The 13,083-nt window shown below is 39.8% G+C and overlaps 1 protein-coding gene across 3 annotated transcripts in view; it reads left to right on the top strand.

Annotated features, from left to right (window-relative positions):
* Window positions 1-13,083, top strand: part of LOC126752276 (uncharacterized) — a 141,172-nt gene that overhangs the window by 54,515 nt on the left and 73,574 nt on the right. The gene's annotated exons all lie outside the window — the stretch shown is intronic.

The following is a 13,083-nucleotide window of genomic DNA, read 5'->3' as shown; positions in this document are numbered from 1 at the left end:
TGCAGTACTCAGTAACTTAAAATATTCATCTCGGTCAAAAAATGGAATAAAAACGCGAATGTTTTCGCGTGATTATTTTCTACAACTTTCGACGTAGATTAACTCTCTAACAGTACATCGGTGAACTTGACGGAGTTTTTGCCGATTAAGTTCCATCAATTGCCAGTATTTATTGATGGTATGGTGCATTCAATCCGGGTCGTAAATCACTCCAAGAGGATTTTCATGAAGGTAGTATAAAACCAGTTGTTGTTCCCGAAACTATTGAAGCTATCTGCAATCTGATATTAAAGATCGTCATACGACCTTTCGTGAGATTGAGTCAACTCTAGGTATTAGTAGAACCAGCATACATTACATATTGTATGAACATTTGACTGTAAAAAAATAGTTCAGTTTGGATGCCACACATTTGTCAATGGCTCACAAAAAAAGGTGTTGTTGATTGGTCGAGAGAAATGTTAAAACAGATGCTTCGAAACACGTCTACGACATCCTGACAAGTGATGAATCATAAATTTAGACACATAAACCCAGAAGTACACAGCAGTCGACTGTATGTGTGTTTCCAGATAAGACGAATTCAACAAATTCTGTGCACGATTTGACGTGTAAGACTTATTTTTATGCTTGAAAACCGCTGAGAATCGGGTTCAGTGTCTGGACCGCAAGCGCGCCCGGGTAGCCATGCAAAATGGCATCGAATTTATGAAAACAAGTGGTCTAAATGGAACAACTCAATATCATTTTTCATAACAGGGTATACAAATATTTTTATATTGAGCTTGATAGGTTAGCTTGTCTATGTATGTAGGTGATATAGTGGTCCGATCTGAACAATTTTTTCGTATGAAACTTCTATAATAATGCGATTGTAATAAATGTGCAACTTCTTGGAGAAAATCCGGCTATAAGCCTAATCATTTTTATGTATCCGTACAAAAATCTCCGGTCTTTCCGTCTGGGTGTTACAAACTTCGTGCCGTATACTTTGTTCGGGGTATAAAAAGTGAAAGAAAGTAAAATATTATTTGACTTGAGCCAGCTTCTTGGCTTTGTAGATAGCTCATTTCACTAAGTTCCTAGTCTAAAGTCGATAATGTGTGGACACATATACATCTATAAATGTTTCACGATTGAACTTTGCTTATTTTCCTTAAACTGTCAATTTCAATTGTTAGCCAAACGATGCTCACGAAAAGCTTTTAAACTCAATAAAGTTTTCTCGGTGATTGCAGCCAAATCAGTCCTCAGGGCAATTATAATTCCCTAGTTCGAACTTTAACTTGATATCCACCCCAGCGTGTGAGCGTTAAGCAAGCATATGAACATTTTAAAAAATAATTTCGCACAATTTCATTACTAAAAAAGAGTCTTTATGGAATTAAGACATTCGGTAAAAAATCGCTCACCCCTCGAATGTAAGACGACAGCAGCACAAGTAAATTGCTGGCAGCAACACAAGAGCAACACAAAGTGCGGCCGATGTTTGTGACAGTTAAAAGCCAAAGTAATTGCTACAAAGCACGTTATAATAACAACACGCACACATAAAAATCACAAAGCTTGTAAAAAACAAACAAGAAATTGAAACAAAAAATTCCATAAACTACACAAAAACAACGAAAACTAAGTGCTACAGTAAACATGCTGATAGACAGCACATGTAGCGAGGGGGGAAGGCAAAAAAAAATTGCAGCGCGCCATGTTGCAACATAAAAAGTTTTAATTGTTGAGTGGACGACGGGCGGCGCAGCGGACAAACAACTAAACGACGCAGCAACCAACTTTTTCCTCCAAAGTCCCGTTTAGTCGGAAAAAGTGAGCTGCCAAAAATGCGCTAGGCGTGGCTGGTGCGTGCCCTCCGCCCACAAAGTGCTTGGCGGCCAAATGCCAAAACAAAGCAAACAACTTTATTTTGATGGGTTAGTCAAACGGCTGTTTAGGGCGGCTGTGGGGAGGGGGCGGTGCCGTTGTGTTTTGTGTTGTGCTGCGAAACTTTAAAAAGCAATTGACAGCGAGAATAATGGCAGGCAGTGAGCTTGTTAGCCAGCGTACGCCACCACTGAAAGCGCAGCACTTTTTCCCAATGCTGCCTTTATTGAGCTTTCCACTTTTTATCAGCGACCACTTATACACACAGCGCTCGTACGAGGCATTGTACATAGAGAATTTTTTGAAAATTCGCTTTAATTTGGCATATTTGCGTGCTAATTTGTTTTTTATTTAAATGTTGGCATTTTACTTGGAAACTTTATTTCATTGCTTAACGGATTTTGCGGGATTTTTCCCAAGCGCTCTTCCGTTGCCCAACAATTGTGGTGCTTTGCAGAATTTTCACAGTTTTCAGAGTCGTCAGAGTTAAGTGTTCGATTCAGTAGAACTCATCATTGTTAAAATGCAGTAGAGACTTAATAAGTGCGCTTAAGTTTCGCTAAAATATGCGATATGCTCACGAGAGCGGATAAATGCGCAGAGTAGCGTTAATTGTTCTTTCAAAAGAATTATTTTTTGCGCATCAAACCGTTAAGTTGGGTTAACCTAAATTTCCTTTTAGCGCAGGAGGGCTTCATACTGCTACTTGTGCACTCGCATACGCCGCTCTTTATAGCACTCAAGTCAAAACTACTTTCTTTCTCACCTTAGGAAATATCATCTTTGATGGTGATTTCATCCAGGTTCCGAATTTCTATCACGTCTTCGTGTGTAAGCGCTTTGATGGGAATGTCCAGGTCCCAAATTCGTGTGTAAGTGCTTAAATGTGGTCTCTTTGTACTTGTCTGGCTTTTAAGTCTACTCGTACTTTCCGTTTGGGTTTTTTTCAGTTTCACAGTATTTCAACTTTGTCCGTCTTCCTAATGCGCGATACGTTTGCTCAGGGCTTATGTAGGTTTTGTACTTTTCTGATTCTAGTTAGGACGCTCCAGAGCGTTTTATGACCATAACATCGGTCCGTGGTTGGGGCTTACCAGCAGTCATCGTTTGTGGCTTTCGCTTGACGCTAACCCAACTTGCATCCTTTTACAATCCCTCGCCGCATTTCTCCGAGCCATTTCCTGCTGTCTTTTCACTCACGTTCTCTGTGTCATTTTTCGGTGCCTGCACATGCGTCGTTTTATATCCTGAGCTGAGGACATCCTAATTGGTAAATAAGCGCTGCGGAGGATCTATTTCGGCACTTGGAGTCCTCATAGTCGGGAATACCTCTGGGTATACCCTCAGTGGAGAGGTCCTTACCATAGTTTCCTTCATTTTTCCAGTCGCGGAAAACATGAAAGGGGTCGGCGCTGAGTCTAGACTACTACTACTTCTTTGTCCATTGTCACATTTCCCGACCAAGGACCGAAGTGGCTGTTTTCTAATACACGCCGCAACTGGCACCTCGGCAGAGCCAAGCTCATATTACTCTCTTCATGTTGACGGCGAAAATTCAAGGCACTCCCGGTATGCTGTGTCGTGTCCCGGTCTGCAGTTTTAATCAGCTGCACTTATCTTGGTGAACAGACACTGACCAGGAGACCGCCCATTATGGTCCGTCTGAATTTTTATATTACACAACATGCCCTTGCATATTGCGGCGGACAATACTTTAGATGGGCGGTGCCGATTCCTCCGCTGTCGCAGGAGTTTCAACATTTATGCGCTGGCTTTTATACCGCAACTTTAAATCCCGTCGCTTATCGTCGTAGTCGAGGGTTGCTTATTCCTTTAAGCTTATTTCACAACGAACTTGCCACCACAGACCTTCCTGGCTATCCGCGGCCTGTTGTTGTTGTTGATGTCTTTGACCGGATAAAAAATCCGGGTATGTTCCAGTTACGCATACCCGACTGTCTTGGAAACGGACCCGTTCACTTAAAGTTCGGCAACGATGATTATTCCACCTCATTAATCACCTCGGGCCAAAAGCTCTTGAGGGTATAAACATAATCCAGCCAAGTTTCTAATAATTTTGAAGATTTGCCAAAATTCATATAATTCCGGATTCATCGCAATTCATTTGACTATAGTCATTTCGAATTCAAAATAGTTAAACCAAATTTCACGAGATTGACAAATTTACATTTACTTGCGGTTTCATTCAATTTGATATTTGGCATTCAAGCAAATTTTCAGGTTACGCTGTCAAACGAATCAGATCGTAATATAAACGTAATTTGTGGGCGCACGTGAGGACACTTACTTCCGTGCAACAAGCAAATACCGTTAGGGTTGTGCTAGCAAGAGAAGGCGAACGCAAGTGATAATGGAAAAGAAGCGGCAAATATAAAAGGTAGAAGAAGAGAAATTTAAATTTTTATAAAAAACAATAAGCAGTAAAAGTGGTGAAAGCGCTGGGTTGCAAGGGATAATGAAATGTGACCATAACAGCCAACGTGCCGCGACTAAGCAAAATCGAAGTACACACAGGATACACACACTAGTGCACTCAAAGTGTTCCGTAGTACACTGTGATCTAGTTTCGACGGCCTGTCAGGGCGAAGCGCTCGTAACTGTTGCTGGCGCTGAAGCTGCTTGCTGGTCACGTCGGTCGTATACTTGTCGCTCAGTAGTTGGCGTGCAACACCGCCATGACCTTCATACAATGGATTCACTCAAGTTCCGCCGAGAGACAGCGCGTGTATGTGTAAGTGTATGTGTGTGTTTGCTTTACATTCTTGCGTGCGTCACGTGGGTAGGGCAATTACGTTGCTGTTCGGTGTATAATATGTTAGGGGCATTCCTATTGTGCTCACCTTGAATGTTACGAGAATCATTTGCATAAATTGTCATTTGGTGTGAATTTGCAAAAGTTTCATTTTCAATTCAGCGCGAAGGAAACAGTTACACAAAGTGAATTTGCTGCTGCAAGAAGTATGTTGCAATATAAATTTCAATAAAAATAAACTAATAATCTCTTTCACTTTCCACACTTTTTGATGAAATAAATATTATATATTCCTCACATCCACATAAACATTGAGGTGCTTAACTCAGTCCATATTCACTCTCTTGGTTTCGGTTTAACATTTTAATGCAAATTTATCTCATTTCATAAGCAAGTTTACACTCCATCATAATGTCATATACTCACACAAGCATACATATATGCTAATATAAAGCTTTATGATTCTTTTGATCGAAACACGCCGATGCAACTTCGTTTTATTTATTACCCTCCTTTGCATAAAAATAAAATCCTTCCAAAAATTTTGCAAAAATGTGAGTAGCACAGCAAACCAAAAGGCGGGTCCTCTGAAATCAAGTCTTCCAAGAAGTTTGTAACACCGAGAAGTCAAGTCCTTACATGGAACTCCTTTTTATTTGACTAGGTGTCTAAACGAAATTTGGCATGGCTAAGCCTTTAAAGCATAGCTAGAATCTCCGAAGTAATTGTTTACATCGGACGACTATAACATATATGTATATGCCATACAAGTCGACCAAAAAAAAAATATTTCCTCTATAAATATTTTCTATTTCGTAAAGATATTATAGCTGCGTTGCTGCCAGAGCTAGAGTATTTTTCTTTCCTTTGTCATTTTTAAAGTTTATTTGAAATTACAGACAGATGTTTGTTTAAGCTCTCACAAACTTCAATATTAACTTCAACAGCTTGCGCTTTAAGCTGCGCTATCCAACACACAAACATGTCAAACAGATTCCTGTTTCTATCATCACTTAAACATATTCTGATAAATTTATTATTTTCTAGTTATTGCTGTTGTTCGGACCTCATTGGGTTGGAGCCAGACACACAGGGGTTAAACGCAACAGCATGTTTCTGCTTCTGTTGCTATTAAAACTCCAACCACCAATTTGGCGCAAATCTTTATTGCAATTGACAGCTGTTGATGGATACTTTGTGCAACTGCTTTTGAAGCTGTTTATTGGCGCTTATGGCCAAACATCATTTACGTGCAGTATAGCCAGTCCCAACAGCAGAAGGACTCAATTCCAACCGAGCAGTGCCGGCAGGTCGCTCACTTTGTGATGCTTTAACTTATGTGCATACATTAAAATAAGCAATGAAAAATGGAATAAGCAGAGAACCCTTTTTTTCGTGACCTTAACGTGTTTTGCTTTTCAGTTACTGTAAATGCTGTATAAAACGCACACACACATATAAACATTAATTTGGGTAAATATCGGATTGTTAAGTGCTCATAAACGCTGGTCATACAACCCGCATGAAAGCCAACAATCAAAATATTACTCACACTTGCTTAAGTGCTTGCACACACACACACACACACATATATTAAAATGTATACTGTTGCGTGTGTGTGGGTGTGCCAGTGCGGAGTATGAAAAGTGAAACTGGCCAGCGCGCCTTTGTGCGCCTGTCAACCTGCGAAAAGGTTCGCCTGACCTGTTGGCCACAGTTGACCCACTGGCGCTTCATCAAGCGCCCCCCCACAAGCGCACCGACTGCGCTGCTGCTCGCCCAGCTTTTCACCCATTTTGCTAAATTTCTATGCTCAAAGTGGCCTGCATATGACGGCAGTGTATTCCTGTCTGTGTATGTCGAGTATACGTGTTCATGCACTTGTTTGCCCAGGGTTCAAATGTCAAAAGCGACATTTATGCTTGTCCGGCATGCATGTTGTGGTTTAAAGGATTTATCGTCGGGCCGCCAGGGGCGCTATTATGTATGTAAATTTGCTCGTGTGTGCTTATGAGTTTATGTCATGCCTGTGTGTTGGTATTTTACTATCTAATAGCCTTTAAGCCCGATTGCTGAATCAAAAGCGCATCAAAACATTTAAAGCTCAACCTCCATCAGCGCAGAGCTTTTTCCTTTCGCCACCAATGTCATACATCTGTTTGTTCATTTGTATGCGTGTCGCTTTTTCACCTTTAGAATTTTATATTTCGCTTTTGTGTCCACATTTAAAATCCCTTTACTGTACTGATCCGAACGTGCACTGAAAACTCATATTTTCATTATGAAATGGAAATTTTATTTTTTCTAATTTTTATGTTCGATTTTTTATGTTTACGATATTTTTCCACAAATTAATTTTAATTTATGCATAATACAGATGACGGATTACGTAAGCATTTTTATGCGCTGAACCTTGGTATATTACACTTGCCAGAAAGTTTGTAACCTCAGAAGGAAACGTCGGAGGCCCTGTAAAATATATAGTATATAAATGACCAGCAAACCCTGAGTCGAATTAGCAATGCTCGATAGTCCGTTCGTCTTTTTGTCTGTATGTACGCTAACCAGACCCTCAGTTTTCGAGAGATATCGATCTGAAAGGTTGCACACGCCTTTTTTCACACGAAGCTGATAATTTTTCAGAACTGTCGATAGTTAACTACATGGCATATAGCCGCCATACAAACTGACCCTTCAAAATCAAGATCTTGATAGAAAACCCTTTTTATGACAAGATATATTCACGAAATTTGGCTTGAATTGGATAGGAGATGAGAATACCCTCTGCGTTATCGTATGAGTCATGCCCGTCAAAGGGATGGTACAGTACGGTTGGATTGAACGTCAACCCGTCGAAAACGACCATTGTCTCGTTAATCAATGGATGATCCTTGCCAACCTTTACGGGCTTAAACCGTGGCGGCAGAGAGTTAGATATGACTAATGAAGTCAAATATCTGGGTGTTACCGTGGATCAGACTCTTCATTAGAAGCAGCATTTGAATCAGACCATGGTCAAAGCCACAAAGGCACTCATAGTTGCAAACGCCTTGCTGGTAAATTCCGGGCTACAAGCCAAGGATCATCAGGTGGATTTACAGGATTATAGTGGGACCGATTTTTATATATGGGGAGGTGGGGGTCGGGTGCAATATGTACCGTAGCACCAGAGATCTTGCCGAACTCGCACCGCTCCATTTAGTAATCGGTCAAACAGCTAAACATACAATACTTTGAATGACAGCACAAGGGTATGGCAGAGGGAAGGTAGTCTCGTTCCAGCAAATGAAGGTCTTATATGATGAACACGACTGGCTCTTCTCCCGAGGGGCAGCATTACCAAAACGGTAAACTTCATAAGGCAATTTAAAGTTCTCTCCGCAGTTCGGTTGAATGGAGTAAATCTACGCTTGATCAACTCCTAAGGGGTATCTCTAGAGTAAGTAGTAAACTGACGGCTCGAAAAAGGCGGACAAATTTGGCAAAGAAGACAAGGAACTGCTAACCAAACTGTCCATATTAATGAGACGTTTTCCAAGATTTTTCCAAGCAGAAGATTTTACTATAATTCATTTCAAAGAAGCAACTATGTAAAGTAATGAAAGTTTCGCCATACAAAGAGATAGTCAAGCGACATTTAAGGCGATCTCAGCTTACAAGATCAAATCGCTATTGATGCAGGAGTGCAAAGGACGGCTGAATAGTTTATCAGTTCGCAAACGAGTGGACCTCAGCTGGGTGCCTTGTCATAAGAGTCTAGCTGGGAATGAACTGGCTGACAAGTATGCCGCCCGCACTAACGCTGCCTCCAGAATGATAGAATCGGAACCCTGCGTTGCAGTTGCTACCCATAACATAAAAGAGCTCCTCCATATTGAGGAAAGAGTGGACGGGAAAAAGTAGTAGTAGTCGAAACAACTCACAGGCATGCTCCATTCAAAGATGCTAATGAGTGATTACAAACTCACTAGGTTTATGAGCGTAATCCACCTCCGGGAGAACAAATTCCAGCTACTTGTGGCACGTAAGCTAAATAACCAACCATTTAACCTGTGTACAGTCGCTTGCGCAAACTGTTCTGCGACATGAAGCCGGAACCTGACTATTATTTACGACACTCCTGTCAAAAGGTCTATATTTCCAATCAATTCGCCAGCACAGAAAGGGTTTCATGTAAGGAAGGAGGCATAAATTTAACTGTTATATAAAATAATATCTATGAACAGTTATATCGCTCAACAACAATACACAAGTTTATCATCCCACACTGTCCGCCATTTTTGGGCAAATGCTCATAAAAAGCCCACGAAAGCGCGATGGCTTCACAACAATCGCGAATATGAAGCAGGTGTTTTTATTAAGGCATTTACTTGCTAAGCAAGTTGTGAGGAAGGCAACGCCTTGGCCGTAAATTCGGGACACGCCGATAAAAGTCAGGAAATACATCCGTAGCAAGCAGAGCCACAACAACCCACCATCAACGAAGAATTGAAAGCTACAATAAAACTAGTTGTATACAGCGAAATTTTCGTACATTTGATTAAAAGACATTTTCGCGGGAAGACATTTGTTTCGCGCACACCCAAAAGAGGGAGAGAGGGTGTGTCGTATAACCAGGATGTAGCGCATTTTTTTTAAAGACGAAGACAATGAAAAATTCGGCATATTTGGTGGCGCCCACGCTGCGGTGGCACATAGCCGGAACGCTCCGCTTAAAAAGAAGATGAAAAAATGCGCAACGCATATGAATTTCATATATTTGCGCATTTTCCGTTATATGGAATAAAGTAAATAAAGTAATAAAAACAATTGTCAGGAAAGTGCGGAAGCATTTCGAAATCAAGAAAATGAAAATAAATGCAATCAAAAGAATACGCGCTGAGAAACATCATAAATGGCATCCGAACGTGTAGACTACGAGGTAAGTGAGCCAAATGCATGCTCAGCGAGGCATCCGCATTTTCCATTTTCCACAGCCACCCGCCGTGATTTAAATGGAATGAAACATTTCAACGTCAAACATGGCAAGCCAAAGCTCTTACGGCGTTTGCATTTGCGTATTGAAATAAAGAGCTCTTGCTGCGCATTTCTTCCACTTTGAATAAAGGTAGACAGCACGAAGGTACAAGCAAAATCTTCCACCTGATGGTGTAATATAACTGTCCTTAAATATGCTACTTAAAGTTTACACATAATTCTTGTTTATATGATTTTTACAATAAACTCTAGAGAAGAAATTATAATTCTTATTGTATACGTAGTAATGTTTACTCCATCTATATCTGTAAGTCCGAATCCATTTTTAACAGCAGCAACAACAACGTCAGTCTCTAAACTTGGCTCCCACATCACTGTGGTCAAACATAACTTCGAAGTCTGAGATAAATTTGTTTATCTTGAAACCAGTATTAACAGCAACAACAACGTCAGTCTCGAAATCCACTAACTGTCAAACAAACTGAAAGATCGGAATAATGTGTTTGTATTGACAGCTTTTCATTTCACGAGGTATCTTCAAGAGATTTGGCATGTATTATTGTCTAAAGCCACCACGATATTTCCGAGAAAATTGTTCAGATCGGGTCTCTATAGCATATAGCTGCCAAACAAACTGAACGTCTGAAATCAAGTACTTGTATGGAATTTTTTTCAGTTAACGATATATTTGTACCGAATTCGGCATGGAATTGACAGCACAAAATCAATTTCTTCTAAAGTATAATTTGTGTTTGCGATGAGTATTATAGCTTCGATGCGATCTCCCATTTTAAATGAGTCAGCTCGTTCTGTTAACACTTTGCCACAAATCGTATAACAGCACGATGCGATGATGTCATCGAATCGATTTGCTTTGATTATTTCCATTGTTGATTTGCCACAGCTGTCAGAATATTTGCCACCAACCCTGGAACTTGAATTACTTCTTAAGGAATCAACTTCATCTTTTCAACACCCCCTCACACATGCTGCATAATGGTAATGCGAAACATATTTATGGTATTTATGTCGTTGATTTATGGCTTTGTTATGCCTCGAGGCGAAATGTCCACTTCACAAAGCAATACTAGTTCACAAAGGAAAATAATGCGCAAAGACCAATACGTACTCTTCAAATAAAATTAGGAACAGAGAGATGAGACAGCGGTCACATCAAGTGATGAAGGTGATGCTCACATACATACATATAAGAATGTAATCATAAGTTGACCAACAGTTCTTTGTATGTACATATTTAAAAGTTTCTTAAAGGAGAGAAAGAGAGAGGGAGAGAGAGAGAGAATATTATTTGCATTTGGTTTTGATAGCTACACATTTCTCCGGGTAAAAAATAATGAAAAAATAGCTCTTTGCTTTCCATATTTTTCTGATATGCTTCATTGCACACATTTTACCCGATGACAAGTGAAAAGTTACAGATGCAGAAAGAGAGGGCGAACAAAAAAAGTTTGAATATAGAAATCAAATATCAAATTTCTTTATAATTTTACTTTAAAGAGTTCTATTTACCACTTTCAACATTCTATAAAAACAATATTGCGGAACGGCCGGAAAATAAACAACCTCCCATTTATGTTACCAAATTAGCATCCAAACAGCAATTGAGAGGCAACAATTGAGTCATAGAGTACCTAAAATAAGTTCATTCAGTTTAATTGGGTAACTAAGTAAGTGAAAGTTACACGACAAACTTATGCAACAACATTGTCACATGTTCCGGTCTTGCCCTCGACCTGTTTGTCAAGCCACGCGACTGTCCGTCTTCCTCTTAACAAATAACTGACACATGACCGCAATAAAATTAGCACAAAACTACAAACATACACATCCTGAAATGACATAAAAGCTCACTGCCAATGTTGACCAATGCACTTCGAAATCAATGAAATACAGTTCCACTACTTGAAGCATGAAATGTCTGACGTCTAATGTACTGGAAGAAACGCACAAAGGCCACTTTTTCGCCGCCTACTACTTACATGACAGTGATTTGGTGGTGGCTAGCATGTAGCGGAGGACATAAAAATAAACAGACACAAACACTGAAGCATAACTACATCGACGGCAGTTAGCAAACGCATATTTAAGCAATCTATATGTGTACAACAACACAAAAACATTTCTATTTTAATCCCCGTTTCTACGCCCCACTCTCTCTTACATGATAGACGGAATGCCTGAGTGCGTCATCTTATTGATCTCATTGAACTGGAGTGGGTAGTGGCAGTGAAAAGAACGTGCGAGAGTGCCTGTGTATACTGAAATAATCCGAGTAGAAAAAAGTGACTCTTGATTTGTCAATTTACTGATTTATGGTTTCCATGCTACGTCATCAGTTAATTTACAGCATCAGCTTGCAGAGGGTAACATCTTCACAAGCTTCTTCCATATAGAAAATGGCATGTAACACCAAGGCGAGGGTGTCTGACCTCAAACTGGTACAAAGCGGAAGGGTAGTGGTTTCGGTTATATAGCGTCAATAAATTAATTATTTTCGCTTCATTTCAGAATTAAAAAATCCAAAATATTGTCATTAATCTTACTTTCCATTTACTCTATTCCATCTTCAAATTGGTAACTGAAATGTTCAGAAATTGGAATAAAGTTATAAAATTTACCATTGGGTCTAAAAATTTTTCATCTTTTTTACTACTTTTTCCTATTTATCACAGTATTGTGGTAGCTCCGAATGCATAATATCTCAATCCGCTTTGATATTTTCATTGAATTCGGGCATTGAAAATGGAGTCTGTGTAGGCATTGGTAGCTTTTTCCAGTTCGTGTTTTTAATTCCTTGACACCCTGATATACCATGCATTCGGAAAGGAAGGAAACATCAGAGATCTTATTAAGCATACATACTTGATGTTGTAAGCGTATGTAGCCATGCCCGTCTGTTTGTCTGTATACATATGTATATCGGGTAGTCGAAAAAGTCTTTTCGTATTTCTAATCCAATTCAAACTTATTTTTGTTTTATTTATAATGAATTTTAATGAACCAATCTTGTACCATTTTGGCCAACCACTTTTTGCCATTTGTTCGCTAGAGACATTTTTCTATCAGTTTAAAACTTTTCTGTTTTCTCGGCGAAAAACTGCGACAAGTAATTTTCACAGGCTTCTCTTGCAGACAACTTTACTGCCTTTAAGGGAGTTCTGCATTGATCGAAACAAACGGTAGTCCGATGGTGCAAGGTCAGGGCTATATGTATGCTATATACTTACTCTCCCGGAGTCATCAAAGATGTGTGTGGTCTAGCGTTGCCTTGATGGAAGACGAAGCGCTTTCTGTTGATCGGTTCTGGCCGTTTTTTTCGCAGCTCATAGTATGATTTCTTTCTAATCCCACCAAACATTCAGCATAACCTTTCACCGTGCATGAACCATGATCTTTTTTTGTAAATTATTGTCGTATTTGATCCACTTTTCGTCTCC

This window comes from Bactrocera neohumeralis, chromosome 3, assembly GCF_024586455.1.
Source record: "Bactrocera neohumeralis isolate Rockhampton chromosome 3, APGP_CSIRO_Bneo_wtdbg2-racon-allhic-juicebox.fasta_v2, whole genome shotgun sequence".
Lineage (NCBI taxonomy): Eukaryota > Metazoa > Arthropoda > Insecta > Diptera > Tephritidae > Bactrocera > Bactrocera neohumeralis.
This window is presented reverse-complemented; position numbering and strand designations above follow the sequence as displayed.